Raw genomic sequence first — 16,337 nt, forward strand, 5'->3', positions numbered from 1 at the left:
TATTTAATCCAGAGAAGCCTTTAAAACTCAGGACTCCAAAGACAAAAACATAAAGGAAAAATTAATAAAGCTATAAAATTTTTAGACATAATACTTATCAAGTTATTGGAATTACTTGTTTAATATATTTTCTCCATCAGACTGTAAGCCCCATGGGAACAAGTACTGTGTATATCTTTTTCATTGTTATTTGACTGGTCTCTGGCACATATGAGGTGCTCAATAAATAATAATGATAATGTGTAAACAATAGGGAATCATCATGCTTCCAGTATTTGTTATGGTTATAGAAAATAACAACAATAACAAAAACTTTCTTTGGAATGTTTTCCATTCTTTCCTCCTTGCGTATGCCAGGATTAATGGAAGAAAGTTTATACACCTTGAAGCATATTGGGAAAATTGCCACAGCACTTTGCAAATTCTCCCATCATGAGGTGGAGTGCATTTCAGGCTGGCTTTGTGACTTGCTTTGGCCAATAATATAAATGACACTGGGTGAGTTATAAGCCTAGTTCAAGAGGCATTGCAGCTACATCTCTTGCTCTTCTTGGAATACTGAGACTACCGTCATGTGCTCAAGCCCAGACTACCCTCCTAGATGATAAAAAACACATGGCTCAGTTGATACCCATAACCACAGAGTTGATAGCCAGCCTATCTCCAAAGCAGAGCTTCCCAACCGACCCAAAACTATACACAAAGTGAATGAGCCCAGCCAAGATCAGCAGTGGAACTGCCTGCCTGAGGATAGCCCAAATACAAACCTACAGAATCATGACCTCTGTAAATGGGTGTGTTAAGCCACTGAGTTTTGGATGGTTTGTACACAGCCATAGATAACCAGTAAAGATATTCAGAGGTAATTAGAAGGTGTTTCATCCTATGCCCTGTCAATAGAAACACAAGTAAAATAACCAAACAAAGCTCATTGGGAAATGTGTAATGAAAGTCATAATGCAGGAACAACATTTTCAAGAGGAACCACATTGAGCAAGTATTTTCACAGCAGGTAGCTGTCCAAGGGAGAGATTGCTGAAGCTTGGTGGCGGTGATGGTTGTGCATTGGCAGTGAAGGTCCAGAAGTTTCTCCAGTTCTTAAGGTACCGTTACCACACCTCTTCTTCCTAGACCTCAAACAGGCTTTGCTCACTTATTCCTGTCATCTCAGTGCCACTGCCACTCTCATGCCGAAAAGGGTCCCCAATACCTATAGAAAAATATTCAAATTTCCTCTCTATGATTTGACCTCAAAAGACTTTCTCATTCCTTTTCACATCCTACCACCATCCCACATACACTATGCCATCCAGAACAATCCCCCTGGTCTAAACACACCGTTTTTTTACCCCCTGTGTCTTCATATATTTTCTCTCTACTTGGACCCCTCCTTCACTTGACACACCCACCCTTAGCCATCAGGGCACACTTATACAAATTTTACCTTCTTTGTGAAACCTTCACTGAGCTCTCTCAGCTCCCAGATTGTAACTATGGCAACATGTCTCATTATGAGCTAAATTTCTCTCCTCTCCTTGTCTCCTTGCCTCCTCTCCTAAACTTTTCTCCTCTCTACTTGGAAACAGAGTCTCCATCTAGTTCCTATTTCCGGGACAAATTCCCAGCGCATGACCTGGAATACAGTAGGAACTCAAAACTATTCTTTGAGTAAATAAATGAATGAAAGCCAATATTTGAACAGGGTTTTGCAGCTTACAGAATATTTTTGCATCCATTGTTTCATATCAGATATTTTCATTAGCCCCATTTTCCAAATGAGAAAACTGAGGTTCAGAGTGGTTAAATAAGTTGTTTGAGGTTTCTCAGTGAGTAATTAGGAGGAGACAAGAATCAAGGCTTTTAAATTCCAAAGCCCATAATGTGTAAAACTTGTGTGGCTATTCACTCATGTATTCATTGCACAAATACTTATTTTGTGACCACTCTGTTCCATGCCTGCTCACAATTCCCCACCTCTCCCCAGTGCTGCAAATCCTGCCAGGATCACGCTTTCTACACTTATCTTCCTGCTTTGCCTTCACATTTGTTCCCCATGGGAAGTCTTCATTGAACCCAGGCTAAGTTAGGTACCTTATCTCTATTCCCATAAACTTCTAGATTTGCCTGTCACATTTCTGTCTTCTCCAGTGGTCTATGAGCAGTTTTAAGGCTTTGTGGGACCCCTCTACAATTCCTGTACAGCAGCAAGGTCTTGTCTGGTTGCAGTAGAGTGAGGGGCCATGTGAAAGATGAGGCTTGGGGGTAGTCAGCAGAGGGCAGAGGATGAAGGGACTTCTTAATCATGTGAAGGGACTTGTACTTTATCCTCAAGGCAGTCAGGAACCAGGGAAGAGTTTTAAGCAGGTGAAATGCCATCATTTAAGGCATAGAGGAAGTGGAACTCTTAAAGAAAACTGAGAAGAGATAGCCAGTGAGGCTGGGGAGACCAGCACACCTAGGAACATTCTAGCAGAAAATGTTGGTGCTCCACAGAAGTCCCCACACCTCACTTAATATGCTTTCAAAAGCACTCCTGGCTCTTCTTTGGTGAATGGCTCTTAGGCTACTGGGAATTAGCACTAGCCCATTAGTACAGACAGCTAGAGGTGTCTGGGAGTTTACAATGATTGTCGGATGTTGGAAGGGGGAGAGTGAAAGCCCAGCTCCCTTGCCTTGAGTTGGGATGATGTATACTTCAGACTTCCCCTTCAGGATCAGGCTCAAATCTACCCTCTGCAGGACTTTTGCCTGAGAACACAGCCTATTTGGCTCCTTCTTCCTGTCCTGCTTTCTTTACTCCCTCACTGGTTTCTCCTAGAAACATTTCCTTAAATAAATCACTTGCATATGAATCTCCATGTCAAGGTCTGCTCTGAAGAAGCCAACCTATGACCCACATGTGGGTATAGACATTGACATATAAATGTGAATACAAACTGTATATGTGGGTACAGACATTGACATATAAGTGGGAATGCAAACTGTGTTCATGCCCCAGTGCAGGAGCTCAGAAACATGTTCTGTCCCTTCTTCCTGTTCTTGGTCTGTGAACAGACACAGAAGACCATGAATCCTACCTCCTAGGACCACAGTAAGAACTGGCCAGTCCCATGAAGCTGAGCTGAACTTGTTCTGCCTCCATCCATGAGTGATTTGTTGTAATTCTCTTCATCTTTAGAGCATTTTACATCAGTTCTCTCAGTGGGCCTCCAAAACATCCTACAATAAAGGCAGGGAAGCTATCAGCTTCATTTACTAGATGAAGAAACTGAAGCTCTGAATGGCTGTGTGACTTACCTGAGGCCACATACCTACCCTGGTTTCTTGATGTCATCGTCTGATTTTCTCTACCATGCTGCTCCTCTGTGAGCTACTGGATCTATAAATAAACATGGGGAAAATGTTCATAGCTTTGTACTACAAGATGAAGATGAGTAGTACAAGTGAGTAAATGGATCCCTGTATAGAAATTCAGTGCAACCAACAAGAGACAAAGGCGGCTGGGAGTTAGTGTCAGGGCTACACAGAGTGCCTATATGGTAGACAGAAAATAATAGGAGGTACTGAGGTTGAAGAAAATGATGTGTTCCCCAGGATCTTGTCCAGAGGAAGTACAAGAGTGTCCCTCAAAGCACACATTGCATCCAGTGCAGAGTGCTGGGGAAAATTGGAAAATTGCAAAGGGAATGAAGCCACGTGCTCAAGGTGATGATACAAAAAAAGGACATTGAAATGAAGCTACTCATGCCCTTCTGGACAGTTTTGGCATCACCTTCTCTGGAAGGTGTTCCCTGGCACATCCACCACCCCCAGCCCCAGACTGCAAAGGAGGCACTGTCCTGTGTTCTTCTTTCCTGTTTCCCTCTGTCATAACTCTTAATAGTTGATAGAATAATTTCAATTTAATGTTTCCCAGAGAAGACTATGGAATACTTGAGCAGAGACTAGATCTAAGTCGTTCATGAATCCCACTGCCATGATCACAAACTGAGCCATGATCCTGACTACAGTTTAGCCTGGTCTTGGCCAAAGACTGGTCCTGGACCTCAGGTCTTAAGTGCCCTGATCTTGGCCACAGACTGAGTGATCCTGGCCTCAGCCTGAGCTCTGATTCTGGCCACAGACTGAACCCTAAACCTGATCATTCTCTGAACCTCAATCTTGGTCACAGCCTGAGCCCTGATCTTGGTCCATGCTGAGGACTGATCCTGGCTATAGATTGAGTCATAAACCTGGCCCTGACCTAGTCATAGACTAAATCTGGACCCATCTAATAAGCTCATCATCTCACAAGGGGCCCAGTGCGCCACTCTCTTGATATTTAAACAACCTGTTGCTCACATGTTTCTTGTCTCAGTCTCACACGTATTAGACCTTAAGCACTCCCAGGACACATCTTCCTCCACAGGCTGGCATACTGTGGGGCCTCTACAGGCTGCTGACAAGGGCTGGCTTGCTGAGTGACCATACTCTGATGAGGATGTGTTCACAGTGGCTGCAGTAAGGTAGAAACAGGAACCACTAAGGTCCAATCACAGAAGATCTTCTTGACTGCCTCTACCCTGACCATCTCTGTGATCAAAACACATTTGAGAAAAAATTTGCCTTTTTCCCTGCAACACAACAGAATTCCAGGTAACAGAATCTGCTTTTCCTTAATTAAGAGTCTGCCAGAAGTGGGAGAACAGTCGGGAACTTGAGGACAAAGAACATGAGAAGGAGAACTTTTGCCTTCCAAGGCAGAAAATTAATTATAAAATCAGATTGTGTTACCAGAATTGTTTATATCTGTGTTTTAAGGAATTTGCCATCTTCTGAATCTAATGGATGGAGCAGTCAGAGCTTGACTGCTACAACAGTTTTTAATTTGTTTGGAAATTAGTCCAAATAATGAAGAAATGTGTTTCAATACAACATGAAGGCAATACAATTGGCACATCTCGTTTTAAACAACAACAACACAGTTCTCAACACTGGATAATTAAAGAAAAGCATCCGTCAGAAACAGGTTGTCAACCTCTGGTTTGGAGGAATGCTACTTCTAAGGGTATGTTAATACCTATCAAAACTCCATACTTGAGCACTTTCTTTGTCTGTATCATTTTTGCCCTTCAAAATAGACCTGAGAATGTGGTAGGTAACCTTGTCTTCCATTTCAGAGAGAGGAATCCCTGGCTCAAGAGAATGGAGTCACTTGCCCAGGGTCATCCAACTGAGCTGGTGCCCTTTGCACTCCCCAAGCTGCTTCTCTCTGGGTTTGGTAAAGGTTTTTTGTCTTTACAAGAAACAGGTAAGTGGTTTTTTGTTTCAACTTGTGAGTTTTTTTAAATGGGTAAACTAGTTTGAAGTGTTAATGATGACTGATGATGTAGACAAAGTCCACACATTACAGCCATGTAGCCCATTTTCACATAGAACTGCACACCTGCCCCAGTTTGACCAGCACCCACCCACTGTGTGATCTTGTACATGTTGCCTTTCCTCTCTGAGCCTCCATTCTTCCTCAGTAAGTGGGGGTAATGTCTACCTCACTGATTTGTATGAAAAGTAAAGATTATGTTGGTATGTTAATGAGTAATTGTGAATTAGTTAGTGGTTGTGAGTGTTAAACCCTGGACAAAACCACAGTGGTATTATGGCACCTAGAACAATGCTGGGTGTCTGGTAAGTCCCTGAGCTGTGTTTTGTGAGCTTGCTCCATGCCCATCCTCAGGGTGAGACGTAGCCCTCAGGATATAGGAGCCACAGAATGACATTCCTCAATGGGTGACTGAGCTTTGAGAGATAGCTTCTCAAACTCACCACCCAAGAAAAGAGAGTCTTTTCTTGATCCCCCGCTCCAAGAATTTTCCCACTGGAAAGTGGATTGGGGAATGGCCTGGTGGGCAGGGTTCCTTGCTGAAGTTAATTTTAATTTGTTTTATAGTCCTTAGAGGTGGACTAGATTTTAGAAAATGAAGAGCAAGAGGAAGGGCTTCTAGGGAGAAGCTGCACCAGAGGAAAGATGCAGAGGTGCAGGGAGTTGGGAAGGCAAGGCTGGGGAGGTGGGTGGGAACAATGTGAGTCTAAGGAAGCGGATTTGTTCTTCTGACAATTGGGAGCCATTGAAGTTTGGGGGAGGGAAGTAGCATTTACTGATTTTCTGTTAGGTGCTTTACATATGGCAGCCATTTAACCCTGTGAAGGTAGGTATCATCATGCCCATTGTACAGACTGAGAAGCTGAAATTTAAAAAAAGAAGTAAATGGCTATAGTCACACAGCTAGGAAGGGTGAGCACCAGGATTTGAGGTCAGTTCTAATGAATTCCAAAGCTTTGTTCTTTCCAGCACAACTTACTACCTCCCAGTGCAAAATAGTGTATGCATGCTCAAGTGGGAAATTGTAGGTCACATACCTGGGAGTGGGGGCCATGGTGGGTTGTGCAGAAGGGGAGACCAGAACTACCAGCTTCTAATTTCCTCTGTTCTTCCCAACAGGAGGCTCAGAGGCCTCCAATACTAGGAGTGCAAGGCAGTATCCTCCCTTCCTTCTTTTCTCTCATCTTCTCACTCCTGCTGCTGTACTGGCTTCCTTCCCCCTCCCCATTATCCAGCCTTTTATCGCTTTCCAAGATGTCTAGGGACAGCCTTCAGTGGCTGGCTCTGTCCTGATAAATAATTTGCATGCACAACACACAGCTGAGTAATGGTGGAGCTGGGCTGGGATCCAGGAAGTTAGAGCTTTTTGCATCGTACTGTTCTTGTGCCAAACATTGTGCCCAGCACATAGTAAGTGCTCAATGAATAGTAACTCTTTTACTGCAGGAGCTAATGTCCATCATACTGGAGGTTTAGATTTTTAGAGCCTGAAGATGCATTTGCCCACACTTCCCTTTGGAAGCAGCTCTTGTCACTGGTCAGATTTCAGCCTTTTCCAGAAGTAGGAGGACTAAGGCTTCCCAGTGTCTGCAGCTTAGGCTGGGAAGGCTGCGGCCAAAGGGTCTGGCCCCCATAGAAAGAGGTGGTCCAGCCTCAGCTCCAGCAGCCTCTCCAAAGAGTGAGGCCCTGGCTGCTTTGCATGCAGGATGAAGGCTCCTCTGGTCAATTTGCTTTCACTAATGTCAGGCCCCCGCGGCGCTGTCGTTGGTTGCATAGCAACCGGCCGAGCAGCGCCGCAGAGGTGGCCATGCATAAAAGATGACACATGATGGTGGGGCACGGGGTGACGATTTGCAAATTTAGATACAGTCGCAGCAGGAATATGAACTGGGCACTCGACAGGCATGGGGGTGGGTGGCTCTCTTTGTCTCCTCCCATCTCATTCAGAAAGCCAGGTTCCCACTGTATTTACAGGGGTCTGGGGAAAGGGAGCAGAAGTGGGGAAGTACGGCTTGACTTCAATCCCCAGAAAGCCAGGGGCTGGGCTGAAGGGGAAAAGGGGAAGTAAACAATATGGGCAGCATGGACAAACAGAGGCCTCAGGGTGCCCTGAGGACCCCTCCCACAGATTCCTCCAATCTTGTGGAAGGCCAATGAAAGCAACTGGTCTGAACACCCCTCCTCTGCCAGTGGATCTTCTCTTTGCCTCTCCTGACAGCTGCAGGGAGAAGATACGTGCTGGACTTGGAGTCTTCAGGCCTGGGTTCAAGTCCTAGTTCTGCCATTTCCTGATATTGGGTACTGCAGCAGGTGACTTTAAATCACATTCAATTCAATCTAACTGATACCAATTAAGCACCTACTATGAGCCAGGCGCTGACCTAGGGGCTGGGGACACGACCTTATAAAATACAGTACCTGTCCTTGAGGAGCCCTCAGTGTTGCGGGAAAAACAGATATTCAAATGATGAGATTATACTTTAATGCACTGAATGCAAAAATAGCAGACTAGGGAGGGGGCAACTTCTGCTCTGAGTTTTAAAGGTAATATAGGGACTGGCTGGGAAGGCAAGGAATGGAGGGAAGTGTCCCAGGCAAAGGAAACAACATAGACAAAGGCACATGGGTGAGAACCAGAATGTATTCTCAGTAGGAGGTGAAGGGAATTTAAAGGTGTTGATGTGGCCAGAGAGTAAAATTTAGTGCCTCAGGCTCAATGAGGACATGCCTGGGAATCTCCTAAGGTCCTCATAGATGCTTGGTTTATCCTTCTGCCCACCTGCCACCCTCACCATCTAAAGAAGTAGTAAACCATTCAGTAATCAATGGCCACCTTGAAGGATTTGGAAATCTGTCCAACCCAAACTCCTTATTTTAGAGAGGAGGAAGAATACCCAGAGAAGAGGGTGAGCTGTCAGAGGCCTCTCATTTACCTAGGTGGGGACAGAGGAAGGAGAAGAGGAGATAGCAGTGAGTAGGGCAGTAGGGTACCTGTCAATATGGATTCTGAGATTCTCATATGATGGGAACACAGTGATTTCATGAATAGAGACAGTTTCCTTCAGGAAGAGTTGATCTGGGGAACAACTCTAGTGCAAATACCATCTTCAAATGTAAACTCTCTGAGGGCAGGGACATTTTTCCCTCTTTGACAGCAACAGCTGTAGGTCCTTGCTGAATAGGTCCTTGCTATTCAGGTCCTTGCTGAATTAATTGCTCAGGGCCTTGACACCATATGCATATATATATATATATATATATGTATGACTATAATATATATATATGCACACACACACATATATATATATACACACACACATACATATATATACACACACACATACATATTTGAGACAGGATCTCACTTTGTCACTGGCTGGAGTTAAGAGGTGTGGTCATGGCTCACTGCAGACCCAAACTCCTGGGCTCAAGCAATCTTCCTGTCTCAGCTTCCTGAGTAGATAGGACTGCAGATGCACACCACTACACCTAGCTAATTTTAAACTTTTTGTAGAGATGGAGCCTCACTGTTGTCAAGGCTGGTCTCAAACTCCTGGTCTCAAGCGATCCTCCCACCTTGGCTTCCCAAGACACCAGTTCTTTTATTTCATCCTCCCCAAATCTCTGAGGTAGGTATTGTATCTCCATTTTTTTCAGATGAGAGAACAGCTCAGAGAGGAGCTGGAACTTGCCCAAATCACACAGCCTCAGATCTTACCCCATTTTCTGATTCATGATGCCATGTCCTTATCCTTCCACAGCTCGGACTTCTATTCTGGGGTGAATTTGGGGTAATCGTGACAATGACAACAGACAAAATTACTGATGCTGGGAGCAGCAAGTTGGGTTTGGAGGTCATTGCTAAGCTGTAAAAGAAGTGATTTGACTATAAACTTTGGCTGGGCCTCCCTGAACGGGATCACATACCACAATGGAACCTCTGACAGGAAAGGTGGCTTGCCTCATGCCCCATCGTACTTTTTCATCATTCTTTAGAACCATGGGGGAGTTCAAATACCAGCTCAGGCACTACTTGCTAGATGACCTCAGGTAATTCATTTTGCCTCTATTTCTTAGTTTCCTTTTTAGTAAAATAAGGACACTACTAGCATCCACCTTATGGACTTGTTGTGAAAAGTAAATAAATTCATGTATGTGAAGTCTTCGAACACTGCCTGACATACAGTAAGTGCTTAATAAAAGTTTGACATTATACCGAAAACATAATAATAATTATTGGAGCAGAGAGGAGAAACACAATTCAGCTTAGGATAGGAGTTGGAAGATGGAGGATGGAAAAAGGCCTCCTAAATGATCTGATAAGATGAGTTGAATCTAGAACGACCTAGAAGTTAGCCAGTCTAAGAAGTAAAGAGGAAGGGTGTTCCAGACTGGGGGAACAGTGGTTGCTAAACCTCAGAGGCTCCAAACCTTTGTTTGGAAACTGAGATGCAGAGAGGGTAACTCACCTGTTGAAGATCATGCGGCAAGCATTAGCAGAGCCAGGCTGGCCTCCAGGCCTCAGGCTTAAGGGGAGAGATCTGGATACCCCAGGGGAGTGAGGTCTGCGGATGAACATGGCCTCATGCCCTCTCTGCTGGGCTTATGTCTAAAGGGTACAAGGCTGGGAAGGTAGACAGGTGAGGCAGACCTTCTCCAATGTCCAGGGGACCAGTGGGGAAGCCAGATCCTGCCTGACTTTTGAGCTTCCAACTGGAGAAAGAGGACCAGGGACCCTCAGGTGGGCTGGTGGGCTGGTGCCTTGAGCCTCTGGAAGCTGAGGGGCTCACTGGGCTGCTGAGAAAACTAGTAAAGCCCCAGATCCTGGTGAGGACATGTGATCTGCATTATTGATAGATCTGGAATCTGTGTGGTAGCACATGCCTAGCCTGTGTAAGGAGCCCAGAAGAGGCAAATGCCTCCACAGTTCACATCCTCTAGTGCAGGGCCTGTGCATTTCCAATGGCCTTTCCAACCTTTATGTGCTGTGGCATCTGTGAGGGGCTGGCTGAGAATCATTACTCCTTTCCTGAGAACCCCCATGGAGGGTCCCTGGGTGAGGCCTTGAGTGACATGAGCCCAAGAATTTTGGTTCTGACATCTGAAGACAAGACAGATTCTCTCTTAAGATGTGCTCTGGTTGCTCTTGGGAGGTATGAATCATGGTGGCCATGGGGCCTAGTAGCTTCTTGGGGACAATTGCTACAGTCTAGAGAAATGCCCGAAGATTCAAATCCCTGATCTACTGCCTCTTGGGTGTCTGACCTTGGCCAAGTTACTTAATCTCCTCCCTTTCCTCGGTCATACAATGGGGATAGTAACAGCACTAACCTCAGGATTATTCAGAAGATTAAAAGAGGCTGTACATATAAAACATTTGGCAAATAAATGAACTGGCACAAAGGAAATGCCCAATGTGAACTATTTAGTAGGGTTTCAAATTTAACTCACATTCCAACTCAAATCTGCAGAAAGAATGTATTTTTTTTTCTGTTGATGATCTGGCCTTCCTTCTGAGCCTCCTCTCTTGCTTTTAGTTCTGGTCAGGATAAAATTCTGGCCTTTTTTTAAATGTCAGAGGCTGAATATTACTTTATCTTTCTCTTGGAATCCCTTTTGAAAGATTCTCAACTTCATGCTAGTTAGATGGGGCAAGACTCATGTACTTGGGGATGCAAAAGAGAATAATGCTTTATTAATTTCCAAAATATTCCCTCTGCTACTTTTTTATTATCCTAATAATGATACAGGGCCCCTGTCACCCAATTCAGATTGTAGTTCGGATTGCAGTATGTCTTACATCCCAAGACCAGAACAAGGCATGGGCTGTCCAGGGAGGGACTGCCACAGTAGGCCCCTCAAGGGCACCTCCCTGCACTTCCAGAGGCAGCTAGTCACAGAAGCCCTCCCTCCAAAGAGGGCCCCTCATCTCTACACTGTTCCATCTGCACCCACTACTGCCATTGTGCCAAGGGAACCTGCTGTCTCCTCAGATCCCAGCCACCTGACTACCAGTGGCAGCCCCTGTCTGATCCTTAGAGCACTGTTCAGAGACTTCTGCCAAGAACAGTTAGAAGAGAAAAGCAGCATCTCTAGGGGCTTGTGTTATATCTCTTTATATATTTAAAAAATTTCACAAAACAAAAAGCGAGAAAATCACTCTCTTCTCTCCTGGAGACTATTGTTTGGATCAGCATCCAACTGTCTCTTGCCCACCACCCATAGAACCCAGACTTACAGTCAGATGGAGAGCCTCAGAGGGCTTAAGAGGAGTGACCACCAGGGTCCACCCAGTGATGCCACCACTGGTCTGGCCTGGCCTTGGCCCTGAGGAATCAGTCTGCAGCTATCTAGAACTCCCTGTCTGCATACTGCTCCTTCCCATATGTCTGTAGCTCTGGTCCAGAGAGTGGCTGGAGGGGCTCTGGGCCACTCTGGCCCACTGAAGTGTAGAATGACCAATACAGGATTTTAGATGGTTTCAGGTGACTTCTAGCAAGCTACCAAATCTCTCCATACTTCAGTCTCCTCTCCCTAAAATGGAAATAATGCTATACTATCTAGGGTTAGTATAAGAATTAAATGAGTTGATTTTTAAAAAGTTTTTAGAACAGCCTCTGACACATAGTATGTGCTATGTAAATGTTTGCTAAATAAATAAATGCGAAGATCATAGCATTACACAGCACTGACTCACAAGTGCAAAAGTAGTTTCCATTTAACTCTTCTTTCAATCTGTCTGATTACATCAAGAGGTGCTCACACCTCAGTTTTGCACTAATATGTCTTGAGCACCTCTCTAACATGCTTTTCCCAAAATAGGGGCAGGTTTCAGACTCAGAGCATTTGGCAGGCAAGGGCTGCTCTAGAATTTAGTAATTTTGTTTTATTTTCAGTGCAATTAATTTTACATTTACTTTTTCTTCTTAGTATGTAATATTGGCTTTCCATTTATGATAGAAGTGATATAAAACTCGTTTAAGATACAAATTGAGTAAATTTAAAGAAAAACATAAAGTAAATAATGATATCGGTGACTTATGGTCATGGCAAAAGCTGACTTTCGGAAATGAATCCCAGAAGTTAGGGACACACACACACACACACACACACACACACACAATCTCTAAAGCGAGGACTCCCTGCACTGGTACAGTCCCAAATGGGCCTGAGATACTGATTTTTGATCTACTTTGTGGAGTGTCTCTCCTTGCTTCCATCCCTCTGTCCCACATGGGCCCAGCCTAGCTGACACCACCTTCATGGTGCCCAGTGCATGTGGTCTAGCCCTCCAGACATGCACTAAGCTGGTGCCTCTTAAGGTTCTGCCACTGCAGAGGCCTCTCTCCCCTCATTCTGTCTCCCCTCACTCTCTCTCTCTCTCTTTTAATCTTCCTGCCTGGCAGAGTGGCTGTAAATTACCACATTAATTTCCAAATCAAGCCAAGTTCCATAGTAACGGACCAGCTCCCATCCAGACCTGAAAAGATTCATTAGGAAGTTGATTTGCTAAGTGCCCTCAACTTACTCCTTCAAAACAACAGCTGCATTTACCCAATTCTGACAGCTCTACAGGGGTGGGGGCTCCAAGTGGCTGTGATCCTGACACGGAGTGAGTCCTTGAGCAGGAAGGGTGGGAAAGTTGGGGGATTTCAGGAGTAGTGGAATATAGGCCCCAGGTGGCCATCAGAAATCTGAGTACTTCAGTGAGGGGGATGCTGATCTGCCTGCCCCCCTGGAGAACTCCTGGATGCCTATTCCATTTGTTCTATTTGTGGGCAGACTTGTTAAACCTGCTGGAGAGGTAGCTGGGGAATGTCTCAGGGACTGGCAGGCCCTGGGATACTGGAACTTTGTGGAGTGTCTCTCCTTGCCTCAATCCCTTGGTCCCACATGGGCCCAGCCCATGTTGGAACTGTGGCTATGGGGCAATAAGTAGGGGTTGCAGGCCACCCCAATCTCTTTATGCTAAGGGGAAGGACTGAGAAGCCAGGGAACATATTTCATGGTTAAAAGGGTTCAGTAAAAATATTTCTCTACAAGGTTCAGGTAATTTTCTATGTAAACTGTCCCCAACAGGGTATTCTTTGGAAACTTCCATCTTCTCATATATAAAATGGGGACAATAATACTTTCTCACAGGGTTGCCATGAGGTCTGAATGGGACAATGTATGAAGAGTACTTACTACAGTGCCTGGCATGAAGTTAGCTCTCTTTATCTGTGATGCTGATGATAGAGTGATGATTCAAAGTTCACATTTCTGTCAACAACAACACTATCTACCTATTGATCCATCTGTCTCCCTTGGCATTCCCTCATTCAGCAAGTGGACAGATCCTGAAGGTGCCTCTTCCTAAGCATCTCTCTGTTCTACCACCAGCTCGTCTTCCCCCTGCCCTAGTGAGGCTGTTGTCAGTTTTTGTTTGTTTGTTTGTTTGTTTCTGAGACGGAGTCTCACTCTGTCGCCCAGGCTGGAGTGCAGTGGCGTGATCTCAGCTCACTGCAAGCTCCACCTCCTGGGTTCACGCGCCCCTGCCTTAGCCTCCCAAGTAGCTGGGACTACAGGCTCCCACCACCACGACTGGCTAATTTTTTTTTTTTTTGTATTTTTAAGAGACGGGATTTCACCCATTTGGATGCTAACTGATGTCCCTGCCCCAGTCAGAGCTGAGAGGGACAAGTGAGGCAGTTTCTCCTCCTTTCCCCCTCCTTTCTTTCCCCTAAGGAGCAGTGGTTAAGGTTGAGGCTCTGGAGTGGCTAAAGCTCTAAGGAAGACAGACATGGAGTCTCATCAGGATTCACCAATCACTCACTGAGTAGGGGACTTGACTTCCCTGAGCCTACATTTTCTCATCTGTAAAACTGTATGAGGTTTCTTCTCACCTTATGAAATACTGTGAGGTTAAATGAGATTGTGTTTGTGAATTGGTTAGCCCAGGGCCTGGTTCAGAATAAATGTTAGCTACTGTGTCCATTTTCAGGGGCCAGGCCTTGTGTTGAGCCCTGGGGCTCAGAGCTGGGTGCAACTTACACCCTGCCTTCCAGGTGCTCACTTGCAGATGGGAGAGATGGACATCTGAAGGCGTAATCATAACTTGAGGCACCAGAGGTGGTAGGGGGCTCTCCAGGAAGATTTCCTAAAGGAGGCCACACAGACTGGAAGGATTGGCCATGTGGCATAGCAGGATAGGAATTGCACATGAGCAGAGATACTCAAACTTGTTCCAAACACACTCTGAGGCCAAGGCCCTGGGCCCAAGTTTCCTGCAGAAATCTGAAGAGTGTGTAGTAGTCAGAGATCAGCTGGCCAGGCCAATATGCCTGTAAAAACCAAGGCTCAGGACCAAGGTGATCATTTTGAAATGGGGTTGTGGGTCAGTGGCGCAGGACTCAGGATTGCCCCTGGGGAAAACTGAGGCAGAGACAAGTGGGAAGGATCACCCTACCAGGAAGAGAACCAAGGTGCAGCCATGCCTGGAAGAGCTCCCCTTTTGATAGCGCCTAGTTTGGGGACAGCAATTTCCTAGCAGTTTCCTGTCTGTGCTGAAACAGCTTCGAGCCAGTGTGCAGGCTCTCCCGGCAGCTGCCCAAAGGCGAGGTCTTCCTAATGGCATTTGTATTTGCGCTACACATTCCTGCAGCCTGTCAGGCAGGGGTGGGGAAGGCTTGTTTTAATTTGGCAGAAATTAATAAGTCTGAGTGGAGAGACATCACTCATAGGGCTGAACATGGCATTGTCACCCCTTCTAATTTGTTAGACAATACAGCCCTGCTGCAGCTTCCAGTGTAGATGAGGAAAAATAAACACATGTATATTAATGACTTTAAAAGATTTCTGTTTATCCAAGCGTGTCTCTTTCTTTTTTATTCAGCATATCATCAGATCAATAATTAGTCCCCATACATTTTAATAACTAGAGTTTTCACTTACAATTGTTTTTCATAATTTTGCATTTATGTTTGACAAGTTCAGGAACTTGTTCAGTTTGAAAAGGGAAGAAGAAAGTCAGGGATGGTTTCTTCTTGTGTTGTGGTGTCTCAAATCTAAAAGGGCAGAGAAGATGTGAACTGAGAGGGGCTCACCGAAATCTGGTGAGTCTCCTGGACTGCTTGTGTTCTGGGTGGTCCTAACCTCAGGGATGTGTGTGTTGGGGTGGGAACAGGGGATTGGATTCTCCATTATTCGCTGTTTTTAAAATGTTGTAATTAGCAATAAGCCCTGCTCAGAAAGGAGGTCTAGTGGGGGAAGGTGGGAGCTGTTTCACATGCTGCAGCCAGCTAAGCATCTTCAACAGGCATTTTACCAATTACAACAAGTGTACCACACTCATACATGAGGTTAATAATAGGGGAAGAGAGAAAAAACAATTAGATGCAATAAAAAATGATAGAGGGGATAACACCACCGATCTCACAGAAATACAAACTACCATCAGAGAATACTATAAACACCTTTAAGCAAATAAACTAGAAAATCTAGAAGAAATGGATAAATTGCTGTACACAAATATCCTCCCAAGACTAAACCAGGAAGAAGTTGAATCCCTGAATAGACCAATAACAGGCTCTGAAATTGAGGCAATAATTAATAGCCTACCAACCAAAAAAATCCAGGACCGGATGGATTCACAGCCAAATTCTACCAGAGGTACAAAGAGGAGCTGATACCATTCCTTCTGAAATGATTCCAATCAATAGAAAAAGAAGGAATCCTCCCTAACTCATTTTGTGAGGCCAGCATCATCCTGATACCAAAGCCTGGCAGAGACACAACCAAAAAAGAGAATTTTAGACCAATATCCCTGATGAACATCAATGCAAAAATCCTCAATAAAATACTGGCAAACTGAATTCAGCAGCACATCAAAAAGCTTATCCACCATGATCAAGTGGGCTTCATCCCTGGGATGCAAGGCTGGTTCAACATACGCAAATCAATAAACATAATCCAGCATATAAACAGAACCAAAGACAAA

Source organism: Gorilla gorilla, chromosome 1, assembly GCF_029281585.2.
Source record: "Gorilla gorilla gorilla isolate KB3781 chromosome 1, NHGRI_mGorGor1-v2.1_pri, whole genome shotgun sequence".
NCBI classification, from domain to species: domain Eukaryota; kingdom Metazoa; phylum Chordata; class Mammalia; order Primates; family Hominidae; genus Gorilla; species Gorilla gorilla.